The sequence below is a fragment of the Microcebus murinus genome, chromosome 15 (genome assembly GCF_040939455.1).
Source record: "Microcebus murinus isolate Inina chromosome 15, M.murinus_Inina_mat1.0, whole genome shotgun sequence".
Classification (NCBI taxonomy): domain Eukaryota; kingdom Metazoa; phylum Chordata; class Mammalia; order Primates; family Cheirogaleidae; genus Microcebus; species Microcebus murinus.
Window position 1 is genome coordinate 15,494,701 of NC_134118.1, and position 18,099 is coordinate 15,512,799.

The following is an 18,099-nucleotide window of genomic DNA, read 5'->3' on the forward strand; positions in this document are numbered from 1 at the left end:
TCACTCAGTCTTGCAGTGCACCCCAAGGGCCCTTCAGACTATCATGCTAGGCTTGCTGAAAGGAAGCCATTTCGTTTCCAGTATGCTTTTGGTTTGTTCTGTCTTAATAGTTTAGAATTAACCTGCTGCTTGCTTATACAGCTGCGAGGCACAAGATTAGAAAATGACCTTGAGAGAATAATTGAGAATTATTTGAATTATAGCAATAAAGAGATAGGAAACATAAAAATGAACCAAAAAGAAATTCTAGAGTTAGAAAATGACCTTGAGGAAAAACAGATCGAGAGTCCAGAACAGGCCAACCATAGACTGCTTATAATAGGATCCACCAGAAGACCAGGCAAGTCCTGGTGACTTGCACAAAGCTTGCAACCACCAACCCCTTTTACCCCTTCCCTTTGTAAGTTTCTCAGGAAGCAGAGGAGATGACATGGTCTTTGAGATGATCTTTGAGATAATAGTCAGCCACCATCTCCTCCGGCTGCCAGCACTTGAATAAACCTCCTTTCCTTCACCAACATTTGCCCTCAAGTCTGGCTCTTGAGTGGCTGGGCAACAGCCCCAGGCAGTGCTGCCTAGGTCAGACCCTCTGGTGAATCCTGGAGCACAAAGGAGAACATGCCTTCTTTGCTTCCAAGTGAGCGTGTCCAAACATTTACTAATCAGAACACTTGAAGCTGTGGAAGGAGGTGAGGACAGAGAGAGGCCTGGAGTTCTACTAGCTGAACTCCTTAAACAGGAGAACACCAGGAATGGAGAAGACATTTTCCGCTAATAGATAGATGTGTTAAGCTTAAGGCCCATCAGATAGCCAAGTGGAGTAGGGAGCTGGATATGTAGGTCTGGTGCTCTTGGGACTGATTGGGTCAATGATAATGATTTGGTACTATCTATGTACTTTTTAAAATTAAAGGCATGGATCTGGGTGAAAGAACAGATAGAGGTCTGGGCACCTGAGAATGAAAGTCCAGGAAGAGGCTTACAGAAGAATCCAACAAAGGAAAAGGCAGAGTCAATATGGTAGGAGAGCAGAGAGCTCAGTGAGGAAACTTTCAAGACAAAGGAAGTGATCCACTGTATCGAATGCTGTGGAGAGGTAAAACACTAGTCTTTGGCTCTGCAGGACGGGGGCTGATGTATAATGAAGAATTTGTCTGGTCATTGTCCCTATTCCTGGGGGAAAGATTCTAATTTCTTAGACTTTCCCAAGCAATAGGAGTGTATTCTTTATTTAGGGTGAGGCCCTAGGTAGTTTATGCTAGTGAGATGACTCAGGATGGGAGCTGGTTGTGCTGGAAAAACCAACCATGTGATTAACGGGTCTGTGCTTTGAGCCACATGATATCAACCTGATCTCCAAAACTTGCGGCATGGAGAGGGGCTGGAGATGAATTTCGATCATGTAGCTAATGGCTGATGCAATCAGTCATGCATATGTAGTGAACTCCCAGTAGACAAGGGTGGCACAGTCTTATTCTACCGTAGGGTTGGAAGTTTGTGCTCAGGATCCTATCAGATCTCACCTTATGTATCTCTTTATTTGACTCTTCCTCATTTGTAACCTTTATACTAAACCTATAATCACAAATATAGCACTTTCTGGAATTTTGTGTATCAGAATTACCAAACCTGAGGATCATGGGAATCCCCAAATTTGTAGCCAATTGGTCAGAAGTGCAGATGGCCTGGAGACTCCCAAACTTGTAGCTGGTGTTTGAAGCAAGGGCAGTCTTGTCAAGGATTGAGACCTTAACAAACGGGGTCTGGTGTGAACTCCATGTGAGTAGTGTCAGAAAGCACTGCAATACCCCCAGTATTGCTGAGTGTGATTTCAGTGGTGTGGCTGGAGTGGAAGCTTGATTATAGAGGGTTTAGAAGAAAATATGGAAAAGCAAGTAGAGACACAACTGCTTTGGGAAGAATTTTTGGGGAAAGGGAACAGAAAAATAGGATGGTAGGATGATACTGAACTCTACTCCATTGTTGATTGTTGATTTGTAAGGGAATAAGGCCCTAGACAAGCATTCATATGAGTTATTATTAAAGAGCAGGTGTGTATTATGTGGTGCTGTGATTTGAACATGCCTTTAAGAGGTGATTAGGGCATGAAGACTCCTCCTTTGTGAATGGGATTCAGGCCCTTATAAAAGAGGCTTCAGGCAGCATTCAGTCCCCATCGTCCTTCTGCCCTGAGAGGGTGTGGCATCCCCCCCTCCGGAGCATGCAGCCCTCACCAGACGACTGAACCTGCTGGCATCTTGATCTTGTACTTCCTGGCTCCGGATCTGTGGGAAATAAATCCTTGTTCTTTATAAGTTACCCAGTCTGTGGTGTTCTGTTATAGCAGCACAAAATGAACTAGGACATGTGGTCCTGGTTAACAAGTTGTCTGGAAAGATAATATCCCACATGGAGGAGAGGCAGAGAAGTGACACTGGAAAAGGCGAGAGAGTTGGAGTGTGGTACTGACACAGCTGATCAGAGAAAGGAGGGAGAGGGGCAGGGCAGGGAGAGCATTAGACTGGGCCAAATGGGGAGAGGCCTCAGGGCTCAAGAGCAGGGCTACCCCTGGCCTGAGGGATCCTAAGCACCAGAAAGGCCCCAGCAAGAGAACCGATTTACAAATTGGCCATGGCCTTCTTGGCTGTAACTGGCTGTAGAGTGACTGAGAGCTGGCAATTCATGCTAACTGGACTGTGAGTCTTTCTGCTTAGTGTGCCCAGCGCAGTAGTTGGAGTGGAGAACATGCTCAACAAATGCTTGCTGAATGAAACTTTACTGACACTACCTACTTGTCCAGTTTGACCCCCAAACTCCCCCACATCATGGGGGGTCTCTGTGGGATCTAAATATCAGGATAATTTTGATGGAGCACAGGAAGCACTAGTGAGCCAGAAGTGGACAGTCACCTGCTGGGCACTTTAGGAATATAATTCCTGAATGTAGATGGCCCCTCATATCCTTGGCAACATAGGATTTTTTTTGGCTCGACAATCTCCAGAGAGGCCAAGAGAAAAAACTACAACAATAATTAGAATATCAATAATCAACATGTAATGCTATGTCCTAGGGCCTGAGGGAAATCGTCAGCATGTATTATTTCATTTAATGATACCAATGAGGTAGGTACCATTATTATCTCCATTGGACAGGTGAGGAAACTGAGGTGTAGAAAGAATAAATGACTTGCTCCAGCTTGTCCAGCTGTACGTGGCCTTGACATGAGGCCTGTCTTAATTACTAGGCCAGTGGGTCCCAAACTTGGCTGCATATTACTTGGGGAGCTCTGAATACTCCCCACACCCAGATTACACCCAGGATCAATTAAATCAGAATGTCTGGGGAGGGAGTGGGCATCAGTATTGTTTGAAGATCCCCAGCTGGTGCCAATGGGCAGTAAAGTTTGGGAACATTTACTAGGCTATCTTGCCTCTCAAAGGAAGATCAATTGCTGGGCTGGGGTGTATAGGATAGACCACTCATCCCTTCCTGCTTTCCCTGAGCTACCAGGACAGAGCAATCCCAAGTGGGAGCCATCCTGAGCTGAGAAGGTGGGATTGCTTAGGCTGGGAAGGTAGGTTTCCCTTTTAATTACAAGTTCCCATCCCTATTCTACAGACTCAGGTGAGGACAAGCTGAACTGTTGCAGGAAAAAAGGTAATTAACGGATATAAGATTTATTATTACTGTTATTGTCATCATTCTATGTTTAGATCAGCCAGAACAGTTGTGTTCATTTTAATAAGCTAATGAGTACCATGGGAGAGCCTCCTCCAGTGATTCATGGTGATGTATTACATTCAATATTAACTGCTTAGCCCTAGACCACCAAAAAAAAAAAAAAAAAAGCAACTGCCCTCACTTTCCCTGTCATCACCCCTGCAGGGAAATTCCTCAGCCTTGAGCTGGATATTCCTACAGAGCATTTAGCCTATAAACTTGAAAGCCTTGTAATTTACAGAGAGTCCGGCAGGAGAGACCATAAATGAGTCTCCCTCTGCAAGGGCGCGTGCGTGGAGGAATTTGAAGAATAGGGCCTGTCTTGGTTTTGTGATGTAGCAAGGCCAGGCCATCGATCTCAGTCAATAAAACAAAGCAGACAGCTCGAGGGTTGTGGAAGTCACACAGCGGTTGGCACTATCTCTGATGTTTCAGTCACTGAGTACAGAGCAGCTTTGGAGTGAGGGTGAGAGGTTATGTTTTAGATGATCACAGGCATAAAAGGAATGGATTGTTTGCAAAAAGCACATGATATCCACGCTCAGGGGCAAGGCAGGGAATGCAGGGGTGGCACAGTCTGTCACAGAATAGCTGGCCTTTTCCTGTCCTCGCACCTGTGTCGGCCTTCTTTTACCATGGGGTTGCTGTTATATTTCTGGAACTTTCTCTGGCAGGGTGAAGACTGGCTTAGGGGTCAGTGTGGAGTACATGGGGCATATATTTGGTAAGGAAGGTTTACCTTTTAGGATAAAGGTGGAGGGAAGTTACTTATCAGCTTCTGTGGTCTCTTCTTTTCTTTTCTTTCTTTCTTTCTTTCTTTTTTTTTTTTTTTTTGAGACAAGTTCAGGCTAGAGTGCAGTAGTCTCATCATAGCTCACTGCAACCTCAAACTCCTGGGCTCAAGCAATCCTCTTGCCTCAGCCTCCCGAGTGGCTGGGACTATAGGTGTGTGCCACCATGCCTGGCTAATCTTTCTATTTTTAGTAGAGACGGGGTCTCGCTCTTGCTCAGGCTGGTCTTGAACTCCTGGCCTCAAGCAATCCTCCCACCTCAGCCTCCCAAAGTGCTAGGATTATAGGTGTGAGCCATCATGCCTGGCCTCTCTGTTCGTTTCTTATTGCTATCAAAGTGTTACACATTTAGCAGCTGAAAACAATACCTACTTATTAACTTACAATTCTGCAGTTCAGAGGTTTGGGCTCAGCATGCCTGGGTCCTCGATTCTGAGTTTTACAAGGCTGACATCAAGGTGTTGACCACACTGTGGTCTCATCAGGAGATTAAGGAAGAATCCGCCTTCAAAACTTGTTCCGGTTGTTGGCAGAATTGAGTTTCTTATGGTTGTAGGATTGAGGTCCTGTTTCCTTGTTGGCTGTCAGCCAGAGGCCACTTGCATCCCTTGCCTGTGGCTTCCTTCATCTTCCAAGCCAGAATCTGGGACTGCCCCTCACAGTTCAATGTCTTGCTAAGAATAGTCCTGGCTCTCCAGGGTTCCCCTGATTAGATCAGGCCCACCAAGGGTAATCTTCCTTTCTTGAGGTCAAGTGGTTTGGAACCTTAATTATATTGGCAAAATGCCTTCACAGCAGCACCTGGGTTCATGTTTGATCTACAGGAGGAAGTGTGTGTACATCAGGGCCCAGGGCAATCTTGGGCACCCTCTTAAAATTCTGCCCGAAGCAGCATCTTCAACAAAGTTCCTAAAACATACCAGCGAGTGTGAGCAGTGTCCGAGCCCAGTGGCTCAGCCATGACTGGGCACACCACATCCTGAGGTTTCCTGCTTAGCTATCCTTGCTCACTACACTGCTTGGTCTCTGGGGTTGGTCTTGGAATTGTAATACAGTCCTCGCACAATACGTTTGTTTTATGGGTGAATTATGGTAACGCTAACGGCAACTCATCAAGGAGACCTAAGGCTGAACTTCCCAAGCAATCTACCATGGGGCAGTCCGTGAGGGAGGAGAGCTGTTTCTGTTGGAGGGGGGGAAATACAGGAACATTTTGATGAAAACAGTTTCATTATACTTTCCACTTAGACATCGTGCACCACACATGAAATGAATGGGCAAAATACATCTCTCACGGGATATTTACAAATACAAACTTATAAAGGAAATGACCAGCTAATTCGTTCTCTGATGAAACAAAGGCAGAGCTAAGAGGTGCAGAGTGTGGGCTCCATGGAGGGATGTGGCTTAAGTCAGGGGTCCCCAACCTATGGTGAGTTGTATAATTATTTTGTTATATATTACAATGTAATAATAATAAAAATAAAGTACACAATAAATGTAATGTGCTTGAATCATTCTGAGAAACCATTCCCCACCCTGTGCCCACCCCTGGTCCGTGGAAAAATCGTCTTCCATGAAAATGGTTCCTGGTGCCAGAAAGGTTGGGGACCACTGGTTAAGTGATATAACGGCCACCATGAAGAGTTTGTGGGAAAGAGGTACAACAATAAGAAAGGGGTGGTAGGGATGTGCAGGGAGGAGGAGGTAAGAACTGAAGGGACTCCAAGGACATAACCCTGTCGATGCCTGTGGAATTTCTGAGCACAGAGTGCTCAGGTTAGGGTTAGGGTTAGGGTTCTCAGTTTTCAACTCCAGTGCCACGTTCCCTCTTTGGCTGTCTTCCTGCCAACAAACACAGCCTACAACTCTTGCCCACCCAACATATTTCTCACCCCCCAATCTCTCAGAAGACATTTTCCAAATGTGTTTTGAACAAGAAATGATGTTAGCTGAGATCTGCCCAATGCTGGATGCAGTGGAGTCAGTATGTCCCCAGGTGTGCACAATAAGCTTCCACTGATACAGGTTCTCCCTCCTGTTGCCATAGACCTGCTTCCAATTATCATTGATACAATCATATCTATCTAACCTTGAGTCACTTAAGCACTAGACATTTGGCAGGATGCTGGGACACAAATGTGCCCCCTCCCCTCCAAGAGCTCACAGTTAGTGGGGGAGAACAGGACAAAGGCAGACAGTCTCAATGTCCAGGGCTGAGTGCGGGGACAGGGATGAACTTGGGAGGTGGCACAGCCCTGAGCATGCACCTAACTCCACCAGCAAGGGTGTGTCAAAAAAGGCTGAGTTGAGTCTTACAGGGGGACCAGAACAATTTGATATTTGCCCACCTTCAAGATATCTGCATCTCAACGGTAATAAGATGCTTGTCCAAAAGGCAGACTCGCAGGAAGCACTCAGGAAATATTAACAATGATCATGATCATCATTTCATACCATGGCCCCTTCCCCCTCCCCCCTTAGAATTTCAGATCTGGAAGGGTTCGTAGAGAGGATCAAGTCAGACCGCCTTGATTTCGAGCGTGGAAACTACATGCTGCAAGGTGGATGCCCAACTCAAGGCACAGAGTTTGCTAATCTCCGGAGTGGCTGGCACTCCCCTTTCCCATCCCGAGCACTTTCTCGGTGGTTCTCACATTTGAGCATGTGTCAGGAGCACCTGGAGAGCTTGATAAACCAGAGGTTGCTGGGGCCCACGCCCAGCGATTCTGATCATCCAGCTGGCCCGAGAATTTGTGTTTGCACGAGGCCCGGGAGATGCTGATGCTGCCGGTCCTTTGAAGCTAGTGCTCTCTGTTATGCTCTTTCACCTCTGCACAGGGTGCTTGCAAAGGGTTAATACAGCATCAAATGGTTTATAATTTTACAAGGAACATTGACAAATTTGTCCTTGGAGGAGACGCACCGGAGTGAGGAATGGCTCCCCAGAGGAAAGCGCCAGAAGCTTTGCGTGAGGATTTCAGGAAGGTTGGGATCCAAGAGGAAGCTGTGTTTGCCTGCTGCGCCCTCCCGCACCTCCACGCTGGTGACAGAACAAAAGATAAAGCGGTCAGCATTACCCAAAGTGACTTGGAGGTGATTAATACTCAGAGCTCCTGGAGCAGAAAGGTGGGCATGCGAGATGCAATTAAGATGATAAAGAACGCTGCTTAGCAGTGAGCCGGGCGAGGGTGAGAGGCAGGGATGGGGTTCACGGCGCTGCCCGGCTCACGTGGAGAGAGAAGAAAGGCAACCGGAAAGCTCATTTTCAAGACGTGGGTGTTGCTTTGTCTCCCTCCCTGGAAGGAAGGATGCAGGCTCCGGGCAGTTGCCGATAACGAGGTTGATGAGGATTTCCATGGGTGGGTGGTGGGTTGGAAAAAGCGATCGTGATTTGGTTTAAATTCAGACTGTGTCTGGCCCGGCTGGTAATTGACAGAGGGAATAAATGACCCGAAGGAGGCTCTCCGTGTGATTCATCAGTCTCGTGTGCAATTTGAAGGCAGTGCAGGTTGTGCCAGCCCTGCCACGTGATAGATGGAGAGATGCCACCCCTTTCTGTGCCCCGTTTGCCACCCTGGAACCCCCCACCTCTCTCCAGGGCTGGGTGGGAGCTCCAAGGCACCATAAAAATTCTCAATCCCTTAGCAAACTGCAGTTGGATAATTAACTAAATTCACACCAATGACCAAATGGTGATTTAATGCCTCTATTTAGGTCAGTGTCTGACTCCCATAAATAACCCTGTAGAGGGGGAAGGGAAGCAGAGGTGGGTGGGCAGAAGGCAGCACAGACGTGGGTATCCAACTGCCCGTGCTCCATTCCTGCTCCGGTGTCTGACTTGCATCTTGCTTCTCATGGCCGTGAACTCCAGCTACCTTTGCTGCTTCTTCTGCCCCCACACGCTCCTCTCGCACTCTGCTCCATTGCGGGGAAACGGGGCTCCTTGTTGTCTTTGAATCCTCCTGGCCAACCCATCAGCAAATGCTTCTAGGTCTACCTTCGAAACATCTCAATTCAGCCTCCTGTCACCTCCCACCTCTGTACTCCCACCTCTTGCTTCAAATATGGCAGCCTCCTGTGGACTCCTGGTTTCCATTCTCTCTGCTTACAGCTGTGCACAGAGCAGCTGGAATAACCTTTAAAATAAAAAAGAAAGAAAAACCTCAGGTCTCCAATAGCTCCCCTGATAATCACTTTAAAAATCCAACACCCCAGCCAGGTGCGGCAGCTCACGCCTGTAATCCTAGCACTCTGGGAGGCCGAGGCGGGAGGATTGCTTAAGGTCAGGAGTTCGAGACCAGCCTGAGCAAGAGTGAGACTCCCATCTCTATGGAAAAAAATAGAAAGAAATTATCTGGACAACTGAAAATATATAGAAAAACTTAGCCGGGCATGGTGGCGTGTGCCTGTAGTCCTAGCTACTCGGGAGGCTGAGGCAGAAGGATTGCTTGAGCCCAGGAGTTTGAGGCTGCGGTGAGCCAGGCTAACGCCACAGCACTCTAGCCTGGGCAATAAAGTGAGATTCTGTCTCAAAAACAAAACAAAACAAGAAAACTCCAACACCCTCACTGCACCTATCAGCCCTACCTGATCTGGCCCGCCCCACCCTTCCATTTCACCTTCCTCTCCACATGACTCACTCACCCCACTCTGGCCACATTGTTTCTCCTGCTCCTTGAATGCCCCTTTCTCATTCCCATCCCAGAGACTTTGCACTTGTTTTCTCCTCTGCCTGGAATTATCCTTCCCACATCTCTGCGCAGCCTATTTTTTTTTACTTCTTTCAGATCTCTGCTAAGATGTCACCTCCCCAGGGAGAACTTCCCTGACCACCTCATTCACCACCACCACCCTGAGCTCCCTACCCCTTTACCCTGCTTTATTTTTCTTTATGGAATTGCGTACATTGGCTTGTCCCTTGCTTCTTGTCTACCCCCCATCCTGAGAATGTAAGCTCTTTGAGGGCAGGAACTTTGTCACGTCCATGACTGCACCCCACCACGAGAACAGCACCTGGCACATTGTAGGGACCCAGAAGTATGTGTTGGAGGAGTGAGTGCTATTAATTAAGCACCTCCTAGGTACTAGTGGCTGTGTATACACTGGGCGCTTTTATGTAAGCCTCGACTCTCCGAGACAGGCACTGTTACCATCCTTTTACACACGAAGAAGAAATGGTTGCTAAGAGAAGCTATGTAATGTTCCAAGATGACCCAGTTGGGGAATGGCGACACAAGGATCTGACCGTCGGCCCTTCTGGGCCCCCTGGCAGATTAATGGGTCGGATGTGTCAAGGCAAAGGAGCCCTCCGAGCACAGCTCTGCTGATGACATTGAGAGTAACGAAAACCAGCACTTACCCCGTGCCTACACTGTGCCAAGAGCTGCTTATTTTCTTCTTGAACCTTCTTAGTGATCTTTCGAAAAAGGTACTTATTGTATAAAGAGCAAACACGAAGCACAGGAAAAGTTTAGGAACTCTCCCAAGGTCATTTGGTGGTGAGTAGTGGAGGCAGGATTTGAACCCGGATGGTGGGTTCCAGAGCTCTCACACACAGGCTGTCTTCCCTGTCCCGGGTCTGTGTACGCACCATTTTCCACCCCCCATCTCTAGTTACAGAGTTACAGAGTTCTAGATGCAACATCTTTTCCCTTGTATAAATAAAAGCATCTGATTGATGCTTTCTATAGCCGAAAACTTACAGGACAACTCTTTTTCCCATTAGAAATTTGTGGTGGTAACATTTGTCAATGACTTACTGGCTCAACCAGGAAATTTGAAACAATTCGATGGTGTAAAGACTACCTATCGAATCGTTCACCACTTCATTTTTTCAACATACGTAACTTTCTACTCAGCATTGGGTATTCTCTTGGGTACTTCAGATACAAAAAAAGGACAAGACAGACAAAGAAGAGCATGAATGAATCATAGAGCATGAACGAAGCCTAGTGGAGCTGATGCAGGGCTGGAACATACTGGGGAAAGTGCTTTGAACATGCACATATGCGATACATGCAAATATGTATGTGTGTGTACACAAATGTCCATGTACCATGCTTGTACATAAGTGTGTGTGTATGTTTATCATCATCCAGGGTCTAGTCAGGAAACAGAATCCACACTGGTTACCTTAACAGAGAGAATTTACTATAGGGCATTGATTCAATAGCTGCTAAAGGACAGAAAAAGCAAAAAGGGAGCTCTGGTGAATGAACACACAGATGGTCACTGGAGGAGGCAACGGGAAACTCTAGGGCAGGGAGAACACAGGGGAGAGGTTGGGGTTATGAGAAGCCTGCATGGAGGCCCCATGTGAATGACAGACTGCCAAGGAGAGGACACCGTCCAGCTGCTGCTGGCACCCCCGGAGTTTGGAGGAGGAGCCCTTGAGCTGGGACTCAATCCCGGAGGAAAGGGTGCTGCACAGCAAGCACGTGTACCTCCAAGGAGAGGCTGAGAGCTCCCCGAACCAGGTTCCAGGAGAGCGAGAAGTAGCTGGAGATTGGACTAGAACCTGTGACTAGAACCGGCTTGCGGGTGCCAGGATGGAGAGCTGTCCCTGGGTGCTGCCGACGGTGATGGCAATGAGTCCCTTCAAGAGAGTGAAGAGCTGAGAGACAACACTTCATAACAGACAAAGGTCCTTTCCCCATGGTGATTACACTTGCATGCCCTTTGCTGTGGAGTTAACATTTGTTTGGACCTATATTGTGCACCAGGCAGCTTGTCATCCATCTCATTTGACGTTTCCGTGTCAACTAACACCTCTCCCTACTCCAGTCCTCACGAAGATGTGTCTGTCTGTTCTTTACTTTCAACAACGTAACAACTCTTATTCAGTTAGTTACATACCAGTAAAATAGCTAACATTAATTGATTAGTTGCTGTGTGCCAGGTATGTGACCTTTATAAATACTATCTCATAATCCTCATTATAACTCTATGAAATGGGTGATATTTTTATCTCCAATTTACAGATGAGAAACTGCAGCACACAGGAATTAAGCAATTGACCCAATTTTATACATTTATACATGGCAAAAGTCCAAGACCCATGATCTTATCTTTTCCACTGTATTGCCTCTAGCCATCTCCTGAATAGCTCTCTATGAGGGGAACCAGCTGCAGTAGGCAGTAGAACAGAGCTGTGGAACAGTAAGTGCCCTAGAACAAGGCAAAGCAGGCTTCAAGTCTGAGCTACTGTTCTTGCTAGCCAATGACATTGGGCAAATTGGTTAACTTTGCTAAGCCTCAGTTTCCTTATTGTGAACATGATAATATAGATAGTATTTGCCATACAGATTATTTTCAAGGGTTAAATGAGAGAATTCTTGTAAACCACTTAGCATCATTCATTACACATAATAAGTGCTAATAACAGGTAGTGAATAAAGAAATTATCATTATATTGCAATGTAAAATTGGGAAATTCTTTTTTTTCCTTTTATTTCATTATATTATGGGGGTACAGATATTGTTAGGGTTACGTATATCGCCCTTGCCATCCCTCCCTCTCCGCCGTGCCAGAGCTTCAAGGGTGTCCAGCCCCCAGGTGGTGCACATCACACCCATTGTGTAAGTATACACCCTTCCCCTCCTCCTCCCCTACCTGCCCACCACCCCATAAAAGTTTTTTTCTTTTCTTTCTTTCTTTCTTTCTTTCTTTCTTTCTTTCTTTCTTTCTTTCTTTCTTTCTTTCTTTCTTTCTTTTGCATTTTGGTTACCTTGTATATCTTTGCCTCTTCTTAACAAGGGTTAGGGGCATTTCCTTCCCCACCCCACAATGCTTGCCACATCCCTAGGATGTGGGTCTCTCCCCCCAACCCCCGATCCCTGGTGAGTACTACCACCATTTGAGCACCATAGTTTTAATCAGTCAGTACCAATTTGATGGCGAGTAGATGTGGAGCCCATTTTCCTGGTCTTGTGTTGCCTCACTTTGGATAACAGGCTTAAGCTTAATCCAGGATAGCATAAACGGTGCTAGCTCACTGTCATTTTTTAGAATTGAGTAATATTCCATTGTGAGCATATACCAAATTTTAATTATCCACTCCTGAATTGACGGGCACTTGGGTTGTTTCCATGACCTTGCAATAGTAAATTGTGCTGCAATAAACATTCAGGTACAGATGTCTTTATAATAGAATGTCTTATGCTCTTTTGGGTAGATGCCCAACAATGCTATTGCAGGGTTGAATGGTATTTCTATATCTAGCTGTTTGAGGTATCTCCAATTTCTTTTCCACAAAGGTTGCACTAATTTGCAGTCTCACCAGCAATGTAAGAGTGTTCCTGTCTCTCCACATCCTCGCCAGCATTTGTTGTTTTGGGGATTTCTTGATACAGGCCATTCTCGCTGGGATTAGCTGGTATCTCATTGTGGTTTTGATTTGCATTTCTCTGATGATTAGAGATGTTGAGCATATTATTATATGTTTGCAGGCTGTTATTCTGTCTTCTTTGGAGAAGTTTCTCTTCGTTTCCATTGCCCATTTCTTGATGGGGTTGTTTGATTTTTTCTTATTAATTCTTTTAAGTTCTAGAAAGATTCTTGTCATTAGACCTTTATCAGAAGTGTATATTTTCTCCCATTCTGTGGGTTGTCTATTTGCTCTAATGATAGTTTCCTCGGCTGTGCAGAAACTTTTTAATTTGATCAGATCCCATTTGTTTATTTTTGCTGCTGCAGCGATTGCCTTGGGGGTCTTCCTCAAAAATTCTTTGCCTAGACCAATGTCTTATAGGATTGTCCCAACATCTTCTTCTGGGATTCTTAAGGTTTCATGCCTTAGGTTTAAGTCTGTTAACCATCTTGAGTGAATTTTTGTGAGAGGTGAGAGGTAGACATCCTGGTTCAATCTTCTGCATGTAGTTAACCAGTTTTCCTAGCACCATTTATTGAAGAGGGATTCTTTTTACCCATTGTATATTTTTGTCTGCTTTATCAAAGATTAGTTTACCGTATACTGAAGGTTTCATCTCTGGTATCTCAGATCTATTCCAGATATCCATGCTTCTGTTCTTGTGCCAGTACCAGGCTGATTTAACTATTATTGCTTTATAATACAGCTTGAAGTCAGGAAGACTGATGCCTCCCAGTTTGTTCTTTTTACTTAAGATTGCTTTGGCTATACAAGGTTTTTTCTGGTTCCATACAAAGTGAGGAATTATTTTTTTCTAGATCTGTAAAGAATGCTGGTGGTGGAAATTCTTTATACTTTGGCTGAGTTAGCTGAAGAAGGTGGTGGTTGGCAGTCCATCCCTAAGGTGGACTGCTAGCCAACTGTTGGATGAGACTATTTGGCAGCTCCAGCCCAATAGGCCCCCATGGTCACAGAGAAGCTGGAGGCTGAAGTCACCTCCCAAGTAAAGAGGGCAGCAGTGTGGCAGCAGCAGGTGGAGCCTGGCCCCCATGATAGGTGAGATTGCAAGATGCAGAGTGGCAAGAACTAGTCAGTACACAGCAGTCAACTCCACCATTATTTGATGCATGGGAGGAAATTTCTCTGAACTCCCCCCTCCATCCTCCCTGCAGTGGGCCAAACACCAGTGTCTGAATTCTCGGAACCTGCTGAGTGAGTTACCTTACCTGGTAAAAGGGACTTTGAAGATGTGATTAAGCCAAGGATATTGAGATGGGGGATTATCCTGGTTTATCTGGGTGGGCCCAATATAATCGCATGACTCCTTTATAACATGAGAAGGCAGGAAAGAAAAGGCAATGTGACCATGGAAACAGAGATTGGAGTGGACAAGCCCACAGGCAAGAAATGCAGGCAGTCTCTAGCAGGTAGAAGAAGCAAAGACCTGGCTTCTGCCCCTAGAATCCTCAGAAGGAACCAGATCTGCCAACACTTTGATTTTAGCTCCATAAGACTCATTTTGGACTCCTGACGTCTGAAACTGTAAGAGAATAAATTGGTGTTTTAAGTCACTGCTTATTTGTTACAGCAGTAATAGGAAACTGATACACTGCTCGACTGATGTAGTCACTCCCTCTTCTTTACTGTCTATCCCTGTAGTTTGTTCATACCTTCATTGCTGCACATATCAGACCCTACTGTGTTTATTTGCTGGCCTGTTTATTTCCCCTGCTAGACAGACAGTTGAGGGGAGGGGCCTCAAGAGTCTCAGAGCCTATCAGAGGGCTTAGTTCATACAGCTGCATAAATGTGGGTGAACTGAATGAATGTCTGGATGGATAGGAGTGTTTGTTGCAAACTGTCCTAAATCTGTGACTATTTTACAGGACCTTCTTAAGCTAGTTGGCTTAGCTTAAAAGCATTAAAGATGGTTTCAAAAAGAAAAACCTATACTCTGAATGTATAGCCGTAGAAAAGGATCACTGATCCCTTTGGTAATTCCCTAGCTCTGGTCAACTTAAAGGTCAAAACAGTAACCTTCAACTGGTGGGCTAAGACTATGGAGAAGGATAGGAAGGAGAGAAAACGCATGAAGCTATTTAGAAGAGGAGGATTCAGACCAAATATAATTGAAGCAAGAAGTGATCAGAATATGCAGCAACTGTTATTTTAAGGAAAATAAATTCATGAGATTCAAATTTCAGCATGACAGGAAAAAAGGGATTTTTTTTTTTTTACATTTTCCACAAGATGTTCAGCAAAATGCATCTGTCAAGAAATGGGGGAAAAGGTCACATGGAAGCCAATGGAAAGTCGTGAATGGAATCCATTCTGTCACACGCCATCATCTCAATTAAAATATAACTGGGAGATTGTCATTTGGGCTCATGTCTTTTCAGAATCTTTTATATAGCACATTGACAGGGCTTGTTTATTCGATAGGAGAACCTCTCAAATCTTCCCATTAGGGCTGCAGTCTGAGATAATTAATGTGTGAAATGGTCTATTGACTTTATTTTGACAGGAGCTGTCTCAGATATGTGGGAACTTGATAGTAAACAAAGCGTTGAATCTCCTTCGGATGCCTAGGGTTTGTGTTATTCTAGTGGATAGTGAGAGATCAGGGGCCCTGTCCATGCCACACTGGGGAACGTGGATCTGGAGACTAGGTCCTAGGGAAGGACTTACCTGGGTGAGGTCTCAGTTACAGGCAATGAGCTGGTGGGAGGAACATGTATAGGGAATGTGGCACAGATGACTCCCATCCAGGAGGAAGTGGTGGGTACAGTGGTGAGCTAATGAATCAGCCCTGACTTATTTATAATGGTTGCCAATTTCCTTGATGTAAATACTTCTGCCATGGCTGATTTCAATTGACTAGCAAAATTCCTGAAAATTTAACAACTGGCTTTTCTTAGTGAGTACAAACCAGCTCCAGAATGCCATTGGATGAGTGAATATTGTTTTCTTTTTCAAAATCTTTTCTATTGAGGTAAAAAATAATTTACCATCTTTACCATTTTTAAATATATAGTTCAGTGGTAATAAATACATTTATATTCTCTTTTTCCCCTTCATTCCATCTCCTAACGCCTCCCCTTCCTAGCCTCTGGTAACCACCAATCTAGCTCTATCTTCAACAGATCCACTTTTTTAGCTCCCACATAAGAGTGAGAACATGTGACATTTGTCTTTCTGTGCTTGGCTTATTTCACTTACCATTATGGCCTTGGAGTCTATTCATGTTGCTGCAAATGACAGGATTTCATTCTTTTTTATGGCTGACTAATATTCCATTGTATAACGTACCACATTTTCTTTATCCATTCATCCACTGATGGGCACTTACATTGATTCCATATCTTGGCTATTGTGAATAGTGCTGCAATAAACATAGGAGTGCAGATGTCTCTTTGATACATTGATTTCCTTTCCTTTGAATATATGCCCAGCAATGGGATTTCTGGATCATATGGTGGATCTATTTTTAATTTTTTGAGGAACCTCTGTACTGTTCTCCATGGTGGCTGCACTAATATACATTCCAACCAACAGTGTATGAGGGTTCCCCTTTGTCCACATTCTCACTAGCTGTTATTATCATTTTGATACAAGCCATGTTAACTGGGGTTAGATGATATTGCAGTGTGGTTTTGATTTGCATTTTTCTGATGATTAGTGATGTTGAGCATGTTTTTATATACCTTTCATATACTATTTGTATGTCTTCTTTTGAGAAATGTTTATTCATATCTTTTACCCATTTTTAGTAGAAATGTTTATTTTTTTGCTATTGAGTTGTTTGAGCTTCTTATATATTCTGGTTACTAATCCTTTGTCAGATGGATCATTTATAAATATTTTCTCCCATTATGTGGATTGTCTCTTCACTTTGTTGATTGTTTCCTTTGCTGTGCAGAAGCTTTACAGCTTGATACAAGCCCAATTGTCTGTTTTCACTTTGCTTGCATGTGCTTTTGGGATCTTACACAAGAAATCTTTGCCCAGACCAATGTTCTGGAGTGTTTCCTCAATATTTTCTTCTAGAAGTTTCATAGTTTCAGGTCTTAAATTTAAGTCTTTAATCCATTTTGATTTGATTTTTGGGTGTGGTGAAAGATGGGGGTCTAGTTTCATTCTCCTGCATATAGTTATCCAGTTTTCCCAACACCATTTATTGAATAACTGTCCTTTTCCCATTGCGTGTTCTTGGCACCTTTGTTGAAGATGAGTTGCTTGTAAATACATGGATTTATATCTGAATTCTCTATTCTGTGTCTGTTTTTATGCCTGTACAATGCTGTTTTGGTTACTATATCTTTGTAGTAAATTTTGAAGTCAGGTAGTGTAATGCCTGATGCCTCCAGCTTTGTTCTTTGATATATATATATATATATATTCTTTCTTTTTAGAGACAGTGTCTTTCTCTGTGGTCCAGGCTGGAGTGCAGTAGCAAGATGGTAACTCACTGCATCCTTGAATTCCTGGGCTCAAGTGATCCTCCTGCCTCAGTCTCCCATATAGCTGGGACTACAGGTGTACAACACTATGCTGGGCTATATTTTTTCTTTCTTTCTTTTTTTTTTTTTTTTGAGACAGAGTCTCGCTTTGTTGCCCAGGCTAGAGTGAGTGCCATGACGTCAGCCTAGCTCACAGCAACCTCAAACTCCTGGGCTCAAGCAATCCTCCTGCCTCAGCCTCCCAAGTAGCTGGGACTACAGGCATTCACCACCATGCCCGGCTAATTTTTTGTATATATATTAGTTGGCCAATTAATTTCTTTCTATTTATAGTAGAGACGGGGTCTCGCTCTTGCTCAGGCTGGTTTCGAACTCCTGACCTAGAGCAATCCGCCCGCCTCGGCCTCCCAGAGAGCTAGGATTACAGGCGTGACCCACCTCGCCTGGCCTCATTTTTAAATTTTTTTTAGAGGTGAGGTCTTGGTATGTTGCCCAGGCTGGTCTCAAACTCCAGATCTCAAGTGATCCTCCCACCTCAGCCTCCCAAAGTGCTGAGATTACAGGTGTGAGCCACTGCACCTGGCCCCAGCTTTGTTCTTTTTGCTCAGGATTGCTTTGGCTGCATATATATTTTAGGATTATTTTTTTCTATTGCTGTCATTGATATTTTGATAGAGATTACACTGAATCTGTAAATTGCTTTGGGTAGTATTGCCATTTTAACAATATTAATTCTTCCAACCCATGAGCATAGAA